The sequence below is a fragment of the Macaca thibetana genome, chromosome 20 (genome assembly GCF_024542745.1).
Source record: "Macaca thibetana thibetana isolate TM-01 chromosome 20, ASM2454274v1, whole genome shotgun sequence".
NCBI lineage: Eukaryota > Metazoa > Chordata > Mammalia > Primates > Cercopithecidae > Macaca > Macaca thibetana.
This window is the reverse complement of record NC_065597.1, coordinates 68,019,796-68,034,664: the sequence shown is the minus strand read 5'-3', so window position 1 is coordinate 68,034,664 and position 14,869 is coordinate 68,019,796. Positions and strand designations below refer to the sequence as shown.

The 14,869-nt window shown below is 39.9% G+C and overlaps 1 protein-coding gene across 15 annotated transcripts in view; it reads left to right on the top strand.

The window, feature by feature from the left end:
• Positions 1–14,869, top strand: part of RBFOX1 (RNA binding fox-1 homolog 1) — a 2,487,135-nt gene that overhangs the window by 2,383,690 nt on the left and 88,576 nt on the right. The window lies entirely within an intron of this gene.

The window sequence follows — 14,869 nt, the reverse complement described above, 5'->3', positions numbered from 1 at the left end:
CTCCTTACCCCTTCCCTGCCTAAGCACCAATTCCATTCTCTTAGAAATTTGGGGAGAGCGTAACCCAGAAGCAGTAGCGACTGAGATGTCATGCCTTGATGTCCTAGGCGTGGCCCGTCACTACTGCCTGTATGTCTCCTTGCTCCTGAACAAGGCTGTATTGAATACTTAGGACCTTAGAAGTAGATTTGCCACATGGATATTTAAAAGAAGTCTTTGATGTGGCTTTTGCTTTTTAATAAGGAGAAATAAATAATCCATTGATCTAGAACCACACCCTTAGTAACCTCTTGACGGTAAGTCATACCCCTTGCTTTGTTTCTTCCTGGGCTGCCTAACTTTTGTCATTTTCCGATACTAAACACTGACCCTTGTAGATGACAAGGGAACATAGAAAACTTAGCTACTCTGGCACAACAACCAGTCTGACAAAATTTAAGTTAAAAAATGTGGTAAATCTGGAAAGGCTCAACAGGATAACCGATTCCTGGATTTTACGTAGGCGATGTTTGGAGTTATTCTTCATGTGTGAGTTTTACCAGGAGCCTGGATTAAGTCCAGAGATTCTAACGCTGCAAAATAGCTGTGTTCAGTCTTATGGGGGGAACAGACTTAGCCGTCAGGCTTTCCATGATCATATTGTGAACCCCACCCTCCTGAGAAGATACCTCTGCTGAGTGAGAAACATGGAAACCATGCCTGCACAGCTCAGGTTCAAATTCTGCTTCCCCTACTCACTAGCAGTGTGACCCTGGGCAAGTTACTTTACCTCTCTGTGCCTCAGTTTCCTCATCTGTTAAATGGAGATGATAGTAACAAAGTGATTGGTGTTTATTATAATTAAATGTGTTAATATACAAAGAGTGGTGTGTAGCCAGCCCCTGTAAACGTTTAGTACATAAAAATGAATATGTTAATCGCTTTGCCAGGAAGGGAAAGTTAGCCGCGTATTCCGCTAAATTCTAAGTATACTATGAGACGAAGAGATTCTTTTCTTCGTTGATGAGAATACGAGTCCTTTAGCTCTCAGCGTGTTCATTTAGGGGTTCTTAATTTCTGGGATCAGGGCCATGGTAGTTTATTCAGGGGACACACAGAACATGGCATGTGTTGCTGGGATACATCTTTGTGCAAAGCTGCAAGGAAATCAAATCCCCCAAATGGTTGAAAAGTCAGACAACAGCTTCTATGCCTCTGCAGCAGGCACTGCCCATGAGTGGAGAAGTTAAAGAAATATCAGTTTCTGTCTATATGCGCATATCCGAGTGCTTATTTTCAGCCTAAAATACTCGAGTGGAGAACAAGTAAGCCTTCTTGTGGGGAGGAAGAGTATGGATTACGTGCGTTGCGGTGAAGAGGGAGAAAAGCATTTTTACATTTTTCTGATCCTGTGCAATGGAGTTGTCAGTTACCCTTGGGTCTAGTAAGGAAGAAAATACCAACTATCTCCATTACTTGTGCTTTCAAAGCCACAAACGTATCTGTGGGTGTTTAGGAGGACATTAAGATGACAGTAACGGTTCATATCGATTTATACATATGAGGATAAATTAATCTGCATGACTTCTAGAACATTAGAGCAGCTATTCAGATTAGCCCAGGGCTGAGCCTCAGAAGTTAGATCATTAGGTTAGAGGAAGACAAAATGTTATAATGTAAGTTAATATTTACTGGATACTTTCTATGGGCCAGGCACTGTTCTAAGCACTGTACATAACTTTAATGTGTTTAATCCTCATGGCAATTTTCCAAATGAGGAAACCAAAATACAAAATATTGGTATTACTGCTCTGAGATTTCACAGCTGGTCAGGAGGAGGCCGGATTTTGAAATCAGGCTTTGATCGTCTCAGAATTCATGTTCTTTACAACCAGCTGATACTGGTGAGTTGTGTTTTTTTTTTTTTTTTTTTTGAGATCGTTTTGCTCTGTTGCCCAGGCTGGCACGATCTCACCATCTCGGCTCACTGCAACCTCCGCCTTCTGGGTTCAAGCAATTCTCCTGCCTCAGCCTCCTGAGTAGCTGGGATTACAGGTGCCCGCTACCATGCCGGGTTTTTTTTTGTTTGTTTGTTTTGTTTTTTTTTTGTAGAGACAGGGTTTTGCCGTGTTGGCTAGGCTGGTCATGAACTTCTGACCTCAAGTGATGCACCCAGCCTGTTCATTTTTTTTTTCGTAATATTAAAGGTCATGATTCCATCGACTGTCTCCTATGATCATGCTACTGCTCTGTGTGCAAACCAAAGGAATGAAAGAAGAGAAGTAACAATCATTCTGTATTATTCCAGCTGCCACCACCACCACCATATTCAACAAGTGTTACCTGAGAAATCTGAGTATCTGTGTTTCATGCTGCCACTATCTTGATTATCTGGAAAATCCACTTACTTTCCTTTTCAACTGTACATTTGTATGTAGGTAGACAGAGCTCATGATATTCAGAAATGTGGGGACAAGTTGCTATAATTTTAATACGGCAGAGCAATTCCTTTGAAATATTTGAAGAGCTGCAAACACTGAAAGTCTGGCTGGCTTAAATCTGAAGTTTCAGGCACCTGCATCTATGGAATGGACCTCTGCAAAGTGATAGATGCAGAGCACATTCATTTCCATATCCAGGTATAATTATTACTGTCATGCACCTACATATCCATGACTAAGAATTTATGGGGCATTTTAAATTTCCCTAGCTATAAAAATAGCCTGAATTTATCTTGCAATTCTGAGTGTGCCTCAAAGCTGAAATGAAGACCTTGTCATTGATTTGCTTTGTATTTTTAGTAGGCTGGCTCTGTATCTGCTTAAGATAGAAAGCCAGACTTATTAGTCATTTCTCTATATAAGGTTGTGTGTTAATGACATATTTTATAATATCCCCATAGTGTAATTATTTGATTTTCTGAAGCTTATACAGAATTAACAACCCAGCCTCCAACTGTCTCAGAATGGGGCATGAAAAGTTCACATATTTTGTAAATTAAAATCAATATTTTCAATCTCTCCTAAAGGTAATTTTCCTAATTTAGTAGACTTAAAAGAGAAAGTAGACCATTTACTTTCTCTTTTAATTATAAAATGGCAAGTTATTGGCCAGGCGTGGTGGCTCACGCCTGTAATCCCAGCACTTTGAGAGGGAGACCAGCCTGGCCAACATGACGAAGCCCCGTTTCTACTAAAAATACAAAAGAACTAGCTGGGCATGGTGGCGTGCACCTGTAATATCAGCTACTTAAGGAGGCTGAGACAGAAGTATCACTTGAACCTGGGAGGCAGAGGTTGCAGTGAGCCAAGGTTGTAGCACTGTACTCCAGCCTGGGTGACAAGAGCAAAACTTCATCTCAAAAAAAAAAGGCAAGTTATTTATTTTTGTATGTAACGTTTTGACTCCCCGAGTACATTTTTACTGCAAACTCAGGGTGAAGGCAGGAAGAGCCATTGCACTTCTTAATGAGGACCTTTAATTACTATTTGCATTGATCAATTATGACATTCATTCTCCCTCACACATGCATTGCAAAGGAAGCATTGAGAAATTTCTAATATATTTTGGATGGTTTTTGTTTTCTGAATTCTCATCAAGTCATACTTACAAAAACCCTTCTAAATGCTTATGCCGTAACAGCCTTCAGACAGATACACATACGTAAGCACATCCCATGATATATATTAATATATACCTTCTCCCAGGAGAGATGGGTGGTTTTCTATAAAGCAAGAACAGCATTGATAATTTCTAAATCTGATCATCTCCAGAGTCCTTGGGGTTTATTCAAGACATATGAGGGTAAGTCCCCACACACAAATCCAGGTGAGTCATGAAGCCTTTGGCCAATGTCTATGGCCCTTCTTTAGAGTTTAAAATTGAAGACAGTAAGGAGAAATAGACTGGGAATATCTGTACCCAGTAGCAGGCCTCGTGTTATTTAGTGTAATTAAAAATAGTGTTTCTAAGAATCTGGAGGAAGAGGCCTCAGAGGGGATTCTTACACTTTCCCTGTCATTGTGAGCATTTCCCTTATCTTCTAATTAAAAAAATATATTTTTAAGAGTAGTATCTTTTAAAGATAATCACGATATCCAGCCAATGAAACTGTTGATTTACGGCCCCTTTAATCTTCATAAATAAGTAAAGCAAAATCAAAATAAATAACAGAAGGTTATACAAAGTTGTCAGCATGGTGCTGACAAATGGTGAATTTATCTGTTTCTCAATTGCCAGTAAGATACACATTGCAAAGCTCACCCACGTTGTATATCATATCTGCCAACTCATTTCTGTGATTAAATATTCCATCAGTGGGGCTATAAGGCAGCAAAGTTTAACAAGATTCATAAGATGCACCACTTGAACACACATAACTCACTTCCATGGATGGAGAGCACCCCGCCTGCAAAGGGAAATTGGAATTGAGTTAAATTATTCCATGAGACATGATCAATAGGGAAAGGCAAAGATGTTCTAATGGAAATGCAGATCTAAGATATAGTTAGGTCCCAAAGATGAGAAACATACAATTAAAAATAAGGAGATGCAGAGTAAACTAACTTGAAAACCTTGAAGATAACAAAAACTACCCCTAGGGATACTTATTAGTGGAATTTGGGGGGAATAAGGAGATTCTGAATGGATACTCCTGGAAGCAACCATTTCTGGTTTTGAGAGGAAAAAGAAAATGACAGGAATGAAAAACACGGCATGCGTGACTGCAAAGTCACATTTGAAAGGTGGTCAGGTCTTGAAACAAACTCACCCTGGGGTTACAGGGAGGATCAGATAATAGGATGAGCATTAGAGAATTTCGCAGACTGTAAAATAGAAATAGAAGAGGTTCATGTGATCACCAAAGTCACCTCAATTGATTATATCCATGTTGGAAAGGACCTGGCCACAGATCACATGACTTGATGCTGGGCTAGGTGATAGGAAAGTGGGTTTGGATCTCAGTATGAAGTTTAGAAATGAAGAGGTTGGCTATAACACTCTGATTGCTTATCTCAAAAGGGCAACTGTATTTGACCTTGGATTATCCATACGAAGGTATTGGTTTTCTGTGGAGCGGTGTGAACCATGATTCATCTCAGAATTGGGTCAAAAGAAGGTCCAGGAAGGCTCCCTCGCATTTTTTTCCTCCCACTTTCACCACCAAGAGTCTATTACAGTTAAGAGAATGACTTTTAGTTACACTTTTAGATGTACCTCTTTTCAATTCCCTTCCTACAATTTGGATCCAATAGCATCTGAGAAAAGTAAGACTGTCTGGAACCCACCTGTGATCACTGTGGTCCCTGACACAGGTTTGCTTTGTTTTATTTATATTGGCATTGGGCTTGGGGTGATTTAGCTAAAAACGTCCTGCCCCAGTTTGGGGTGAAAGAGCACAGTCTGGGTGTACAAGGTAACTCTTACCATGGAAGCCCTTTGAACTCCAAACCATGGCCATAAGGAGCAGCTCCTCATGAACCAATGACCTTTGGCTCTGGGATGTTTTGTATAGTTTACACATCTGCCAAATACAAATGCAGTGCACTTCAGTGAGCTGGAACAGCAGAGTCCAGATTTTAGTCCCCAAGCAAAGGATTTTCAGCCTGGAACTGTTCCACTTCAAAGAGTTTATCTTGTACATCTGTTTACCTTTGCCTCCCCTTTTGGTTGCAATTCACTTTGCTTCTCTCCTCTCCTCCCCACATCTGTCTTATCAGATTTTATTCCAGCCCTGCCCATATTTGGCCTTAATTTTTACCTGCATCCTTCTAGATCCCACAGAGGGAATGCAGCTCATCTTTGATGAAGCCTGTGGGGTTTTTTGATCTTCAAATAAGATCAGTACTTGCTTATGTGCTAAAAACTGCATTTTTGAAATAAATTGGTTCTCTTTCTCTTGTGTGGGAAGTCTGTCAAGAACTGCTCCCCGCAAAAGCAGGGGGTGTCAAGATGGTCCTTATACAAGAAGCCTCACATCCAGGCTATGGGAGGTAGATGTGCTTTGGATATCTGACTCCGGATAAATTTCACAGGGGAAGTTTTAAGTTACTATTGTCCACATAGTGAGAAACTGAAACCATCAACAACAGCAAGCCACTTTCAGGCACTCGCTCTGTGCAGGCGCTGTGCTGAACACCTTGTTTCACCTCAAATCCTCATGAAAATGCCATCCCATTATTTTCATGATCAAATTATAAAGTCAAGGTTTCTGGGAAAGCTTTACCTCATTTGCCAAATCACAGAACTACTATGTGAAAAAATCTGGTTATTATATAAAGGCCTTTTTTTCTAACTTTCAAGCCCATGTTTTTTCACTGCTTTGCTATGCAGCATCCGTGGTAGGCGTAGATGAGGGCATGTCCTCAGTGTCTTCTCTTCATTAGGTCACAGTATATAACAATGAAAACACATTTGCATTTAATGTTGTCTGCCACATGCCAGAGTTCATGTTGAGACCTTTACATATAGGTACTTAAATTAGAAGTTTTCAGGAGAAGTGTTGTTACCTTCCATTTGCAGGTAAATTAGAGCCAGTGAAGTTACGATGCCAGTGGGTGCTGACTGTGAAAGTTAAGGAGTGGGGCCCAAAGCTGTATCTTTGTGATTCTAAAGCTTATTTTTTAGCTACAAGTTGCCTCCCACCAATGCTTTAGTTAGCCCAAATCCTGGATTAGTGATTCTTAACATGGAGTGACCTTTCTCTTAGGGGAATTTGGCAATTTCTGGAAACATTTCATTGTTACATCTTGGATGGTGGTGGGGGTGGGGATTGGGGAGGGTCATTCACTGCTGACATCTAGTGGGTGGAGGCCAAGGATGCTTCAAAACGCCCTACAATGTGCAAGACATTCCTTGACCACAAATAGTTGTCCAGCCCAAAGTGTCAATAGTGCTAGGTTTGAGAAATTCTGTCCTCATTGATGCTTTTCAAGATGCCACATATTCATGGTATACCTTAACAACTCTCATGCCCCACTGGTTGCTACCACTAATAATGTATGAACAGCTGCAGTCATCAATGGCAGTCAAAGAATTTGAAGACTTTCATGTAAATGTTTCCCCTTTGGAGCATTGTATTGTGTTTGACTCCAGAAGGGAAAAGCATAAACTCTGATTTTATGCCGCACAACTGTGTTGGGAGTCCCCAAGAGCACTCTCAGGTTCGATGATGGATTACAAGGACTCAGAGTTCAAAAAGGCTGTTACACTCACAGTTAGTTTGTTATAACAAAAGGATACAGATGAAAAATTAGCAAAGAGGAAAAGTGCATGGGGAGAAGTTTAGAAGAAACCCAGCGAAAGCTTCCAGGTATCCTCTCACAGTGGAGTCACACAGATGTGCTTCATTTTTCCAGACATGCCATGTGATAGCACAGGCATAATGTTATCAGTGAAGCTCACCTGAGCCTTAGTGTCCAGTGTTTTTATTAGAGGCTCCTCACATAGGCAAGCTGCACCTGCATGACTGACCAACTCTCATACCTCAGCCCATGCTATGGAGGTGTGAGTAACAGGAATTCACCATAAATGGTTACCATAAACAATTGGATCAAACCTGTATAGTGTGGTCCAAGGCCTCAGGCATACAGTAACAATTTTTTTGTTTCTGAGATGGAGTCTCTCACTGTCACCCAGGCTGGAGTGCAGGGGTGTGATCTTGTCTCACTGCAACGTCCGCCTCCCAAGTAGCTGGGATTACTGGTGCCCACCACCACACCCAGCTAATTTTTATACTTTTAGTAGAGATGGGGTTTCATCATGTTAGCCAGGCTGGTCTTGAACTCCTGACCTCAAGAAATCCTCCCACATCGGCCTTCCAAAGTGCTGGGATTACAGGTATGAGCCACCATGCCTGGCCCAAAAATAGTCTTATCAGGCAGAGAATATTCTAAGGGTTGTTATTTCATCTCCCAGGATCTGGCCAAAGTCCAATCCTAAGGACAAGCTGTTTTGGAAAATGTGCAAGGTTTGAGGTAGCCAAGGCCTGCTAGAGTCAACCCTTCCCTGCACAACCATTAAAAAAAAAAAAAAAAAAATGTAAACTTGCAATGTATAGTGACATCCATAATGATGGTAGTAATGAGGATGATGATGGCATAAGAAACGTACCACTGGGTAGCTTAACTCTAGGAAAAAACAAGCCAAATTTAGTTTTGAAAGAGAAAAGAATGTGCAGCTTGTTAGCTTAAAGCAGGGGTCTGCAAACAACTTCTCAGTGTAGGGCCAGTGTTTTTAACTTTGTGATCCCTATGATCCCTGTTACAACTACCGAGTTCTGCCATTGCTGTGTAAAAGTAGCCATAGACAAGATGTAAAGAAACGGGCATGACTGTTTTCCAATAAAACTAAGGACATGAAGTTTAGATTGCATACAATTTTCATGTGTCACAAAATAGTTGCTTTTTTTCAAACATGTAAAATGTGAATGCCATTCTCAGTGTATGGACTGTGCAAAAACAGTGTCCCTACTTAGTTGAGCTTGGCTCGAAGAGCTCAGTGGTAATAAAGCCACTGGGTTAAGCCCTGGAGAGTTTCTCTTTTGGTTTTTTAAATTGCACAGTTTTAGCAGTTATATACTGCATGAACCCATGATCTTAGCTGGATGGCGTTCAGCTGTTTGATGTTCATCAGGGAAGGGTCAAAGAGAGGAGACCACGTATTAACACTTATTACTTGTTTCCATGAATTCGCCTTTTATTGCAGAATCATAGTGTTGGGCACTAGACGCCGTAACTAGGTGCCGAGGTAGCAAAACAAACCCAGGTCTTCCCTCTAAAAGTCTACAGGGTAGGAGAAGGATGCAAAACAAGCTATCAGTGAGTGTGTAGTACACAGTGATACCTGCTAGAGCCGAAACAACAACAAGACTCTCTGCATTGAGTCAAAGGGGTGGTGTAAATTGAGTCTTAAAGGGTAAGAGTTCACCTGGCAAGAAAGTGGGTAAAGATAATTGCAGGAGGGAATATGGAGGTGGTTGGTAGGGTCCCAAGGTGTTTCTCAACCTTTATCTTTAGAGTCCATTGAGAAAACTTTAAAAAAAATACGCATGCTTGATCTTCACCTGATACCTACTGATGGGAATTTCTGAGCCAAGTTAGCGTTTTTTCCAAAGGCTGAGAAATATTGATCTGTTGAGATCAGAGAGTACCTTCTAGAGAAAGGTTGCAAAAGACCTGAAAATTTTACATAACGAAATCTGAATTTTGGAATGTATCCTTTCAGTGGCAGGCAGCCATTGAAAGCTCTATTAAAAATAACAATTGTAATAAAAAATGAAAATAAATAAGCAAAACACTTGTTGGTGAGTTAGCACTTGCATCTATACTCACGGTGAATAACAGTCTTATAATTAAGACTATTATTACTAATACGTGCTTTAAGCCCTGTGGTGCTGGGAGACTTAGCAACAGATTATCAACTACTCAGCAACCCTAGAGATTGGGTTCTTATTTACTAATCTAGTGCCTAAGACAAAGGCTATGGTGAAACTTATATCCCGGTTTTGTCTAGATCTTTTAAGAAAGTAAATTACCAGCAATTTCAAACCCAAGGTGACATGATTTTTTTTAATGTTTTAACTGATTAGATTATAAACTCTAATTCGAAAGACTTTTTGCTTCCCATTTTTATTGTTCTTTTCAAAATTTATTGTTCACTCTTATTCCCCCAACCAATTAAGTTGGTGTGTAAATACAAATAAATTGACCCAATAGTGTTTAATACCCTTTCTGTTAATTATATGTAGATACTCATTCTCTAAGTATAAAACAGAGCTGTCCTGTTCCTTGTCTTTTGAAAATGTAGTTTTGAAGAACCAACTGACAAATGGTAAAACCCTGCTTTGAGTGACTACATCGATGACAGTTAATGCATTTCTGGAACTTCCATGGAACTGTTATAACCCATTACAGTCGAAATATTGGTTTATGAAAAATTAATAAAACCAGTGGAAAATGGAATTCCGCATCTGCATTAGCTATTTACACCAAAAGAATCAGCCAGAATTAATTATGCCGTATGCTACATTCTAATGAGTTTTTCATTAAACTGTATACCATTATGGAAACTAAACAAGGATTATTCAAAGAATAATGCCAACGGCTGTTATTTTGTCGAGAGATTAGTTAATGGGTTATATATTTAAATCTGACGCAAAGGTTAATCGATGCACACTTATTGTATTAAACCCAGTATCATTTTAAAACACGAACACCCCAATATCACTGATATTTCCTCTGGAGAAAAAAAAAAACCCATTTGTATGATTCTAGTGTTTGTTTGATGTGTACGTGGTATTGTAAAGATTGAAATTCTCCCTATCAGTTCTCTTTCACTTGTGAAAATGATTTTCAGCAGCTGAAATATTATGTTTGTTTTTAGCCAGAACAGGGGAAGGGGGAGTGTGTGTGTGTGTGTGTGTGTGTGTGTGTGTGTGTATGTTGTGGCAGGCATAGACAACTTCATCCAATCCGTCTTTGAGAGACTGAAAGGTGACGTGTATTTTCTACTCTCACCAAAAAAGTGAGGTCAAAATTTTAAGCCTAATCTGAAAAGGCTTAGGAGGGCAATTCAAGATGAAGAATCTCGTCCTCATTCCACAAATAGAGTCCCTCCTAAATAGTTCTGTAATAGTACTTGAAATATGCAAGAAGCAATAATAGAGAAGCCTCTCTAGATAGGTTTTCAGGCTCTTACAACATCTTAGAGGCTCTTATTCCTAAGATGAGACGAGAGTATGGAAGGCCTTCTAGGTTCTTTGCAGACACTTGTAAACTCCACTGTTTTCAGTTGAACGACAGTTTCTAATTTTTTTTCCTAATCAGAGTGCAAACTAAAATGTTTTTAGGAACAGGCTGAGAGATAAATAAGTGAAATATCCCAAACTGGAGGCACTATGTCTCGATTATAGCAAGTAGTGGCTTCTCACCGTTGCCCACAGTGGCTCTGCCAGACAGGAATCCTTGCCCAGGCACCCATGGTTTGTCCCCTGACTTCCCACTAGAAGCTAGACATGTCTTATCACAAAACTCCTAAATGTAAGTGCTTGCAATTCATTTAATACTAAAATATTTGCCATTAACTATTATGTTTAGCATTATGTTTACTGGCCGAAATAGTTGAATAGCTCTAAATTTGCTATTTCCTTTCTTAAAACCAAAATAAGTCCTCAGAGCATCATTGTTTTAGATACCCAATAACAATTGCTATTTCCATGATTATTGTTGATTCACTTACTGATTAGTATTTGCCAAACACTTTCATGCCCTAGTTCTAATCCTCAGTAATATTCGATAAAGTACACATTTTTGTCCCTATTTGATAGATGCAAACACTGAGGCTCAGAGAAGTACAGCGATTTACCCGAAGTCAACTCACTTGAAGTCAGCAAGGTCAGGAACCAAAACAAAGTTAAAAGTTTCAAAGCCTATGCTTTTTCAACAACACTATAGAAATCTCAAACATTCACTATTTCTCCTCTCTGCATTTTCCTCCTCTATGTCTTATTCCAATCTTGCAAGTAGGATTTTACTTATCTCTAGAAGCTACATTTTGCCCAAAGGCTTCCTTGGTTGGATTTAAAACCCTATTACAAATTCTTAAACATAATCAGGAGGTTCTACCTAACATCTGTAGCCTAGAAGAGTCAGGTGTTTCCAGCCAGATGGCAGCTTCAGAATTCTTAAATGTAGCTTTGTTGTAAAGGGGGTAATGGGTATTGATCATTCTCATGCTGAAGGTTGTGTTTTTATCAACTCAGGACCAAGTATCACCATTGATAAACAGGTGTAGCTTTGAGAGAGAGTGTCTAAGCTTTGGAGTCAGACAAAACTGATTTAGAGTTTAGCTTTATTATACTTTTTATCTGAGCTTTCATTTCCTCTTGGGTTTGATAAGAAAAAAGCATATGTGTAGCGTACATCTTGTATAGCACCTGAAACCCAGTGCCACCTTAATGGATTGGGTTCCCTACATGAGGTTCCTATGTAGTCCCTAGCATTTTACTGTTGTCAGCACCATCTGCATCCCCTGGAAGCCTATGAGAAATGCAGGGTCTCAGGCCCCACCCCATACTCCCAGATAAGAATCTGCATTTAGAAGAGTCCCAGGCGATTCGGAGCATAGTAGAGTTTGAGAAGCAAGGCCCTAGTAGTCCTCTTATCTATATATTGACACCCATAATTTTGAAGGACAAACATCTTGCAAGATAATACTTATTTCCATTGTTTTTGTTGTATCCAAATTGATATACCTCCACAAATACTATATGGAACAACTTTTTGAATTTCTTTCTTTCTTTTTTGAGACGGAGTCTCCATCACCCAGGCAGGAGTGCAGTGGTGTAAGCTCAGCTTATTGCAACCTCTGTCTTACGGGTTCAAGCAATTCTTGTGCCTCAGTCACCCAAGTAGCTGGGGTTAAAAGGTGTATGCCACCGTGCCTGGCTAATTATTTTTTTTGGTTAGAGATGGGGTTTTGCCATGTTCGCCAGGCTGGTGTTTAGCTCCTGGCCTCAAGTGATCCGCCTGCCTTGGCCTTCCAAAGTGCTGGGATTACAGGCAGGGTCACCACACCTGGCCTAATTGTTTGTTTTGGAAACAATGAATTCAAAATAAATTTTGAGCAAATATTTTTAAAAGCCTGTGTTTTAAAAAAGTTTGAACAAAAATGAAATAAAATTAATTTTTTGGCAAGTATTGATCAAATGATAGCCTCTGAAATACTTAGTGCCATTTCCCTGGGGAAGGGCTAATGGTGTACTGAGAGACAGTTACTGTTAGCATTGTTCCAAGCCGTAAAGGGATCTTAGAACATTGATCAGCAAACTTTGTCTGTAAAGGGCCAAACAGTAAACACTTTAGCCTCTGCAGGCCATAAGGTCTCTATGCAATTACTCAGCCCTGTCATTTTAGCAGAAAAGCAGCCATACACAAAAATGAATAGAGGTAGCTGTCTGCCAATGAAACTTTACTTATTAGATACTGAAACTTGAGTTTCATACTATTTTCACTGGTCAAATGTTGCTGTGATTTTTGTCAACCATTTAAATTGTAAAAAGCATTCCTAGCTCACAGACCATATAAAAATAGGTGGGGGGCTGCGGGTTGGGGCAGGGAAGAGGTTGGATTTGGCCAAAAGTCTGTAGTTGGGTAGCACTTGATTTAGAAGATGATTGTTAGAACCATGAGTCCAGGAATCTGGTTGGTATGATTTGCAGTCAGCCTCTTAAGATCTGAGTCACTTCGGACAAGAACAAAAAGTTCTCTATGCTCCAATATCTTCATCTATTAAATGGGTATAAAAATAGTGTCTGTCCTAGAGGGTCATTAAGAGTAAATGATAATCTAAGTTGAAGTTGAACAAAATACCCAGTGGTTCTCAGGTATTCAGTAAAACACTTTGGGAGCTCTTATTGTTAGATTTATCATATTAAGTTAATTATTTTGTGTCAATGCCACTATTAGCCTAAATTTTGGCTGCAGGAGATTAAGTGAACAGTTTGAGTGAGTCATTAAAATTTTCAAACAATAAACAATCAAGGAACAAATTGTTCTTCTTTGTATTATTCTTGTGACTTTTCCAAAAAGTCTCAAGTAATGTCAAAATAAAAAGCAAAAAGGAAACAAACACGAAGTGGTGTATTTCTTCTTGAATATTACAAAAACCAAAGCTTATAAAAATAAATTGGAGTGAGGGATTATTTACACTATAGACAGATTCGCTTCAGGGCCCCTTTAAATATGGAAATCCCTTGGTACAATTAAAACATGATTTGATTTATAAGAAGTAAACATTCAGAGCAACATTTTTTCTGCAACATCTGTGCCCAAATGGAAATATCCCTATACTTAAAACGCTACCATAACCCTTCAGAGCAGTTCATCTTTCAGGCTGGTATAAAAGCATTAGGGATTAACTGTGAAAATATTCTTACATGGATTAGCTCAATGCTAGTCTGATGTTCAAAAATGCGTGACTGTAAAAGTATCCACAGTCCATTGGGGCTTTGGGTAAATTTTGGATAAATCTGTCAATTGAAAGCAGTCACCTCCATCGATAGGGACCTCATGGTAACCTCTTTGGCTTCTAGGTCCAAGAGAAGTTTGAGGCTTGTGGGTCACTTTATCGGGGACCCTCATGATAAGGTAGGTAGATGTATTAGTTGGCTAGTGCTGCTATAGCAAAGTATCACAGACTGGGTGGCTTAACCAGCAGTCCCCAACCATTCTGGCACCCGGGTTGGGTTTTGTGGAGGCAGTTTTTCCACGGATCAGGTAAGGGGAATGGTTTCAGGATGATTCAAGTGCATTTCTTGTGTACTTTATTTCTAATATTACTATATTGTAATATATAATGAATTAATTATACAGCTCGCCATAATGTAGAATCAGTGGGAGCCCTGGGCTCGTTTTCTTACAACTAGACAGTCCCATCTGGGGGTGATGGGAGGCAGTAACAGATCAGGCATTAGATTCTGATAAAGGCACACACAACCAAGATCCCTAGCATGCTCAGTTCACAATAAGATTCCCACTTTTGAGAAAATCTGACAGGAGGTGGAGCTCAGGCAGTAATGTGAACAATGAGGAGAGGCTGTCAATACACATGAAGCTTTGCTTCGCTCACCTGCAGCTCACTTCCTGCTGTATGGCCCAGTAAGGTCTGTGGCCCGGGGGTTGGGGAAGCCTGGCTTAAACAGAAATTTATTTTCTCACAATTCTGGATGCTGGAAGTCTGAGATCATGTGTTGGCAGGGTTGGTTTCTTCTGAGGCCTCTCTCCTTGGCTTGCAGATGGCCATCTTCTCTGTCTTCACGTGGGTTTCCCTGTGTGTCCTCCTCGCCTCCTCTTGTAAGGAGGTGTGTCAGATTAAGGTCCACCCATATGGC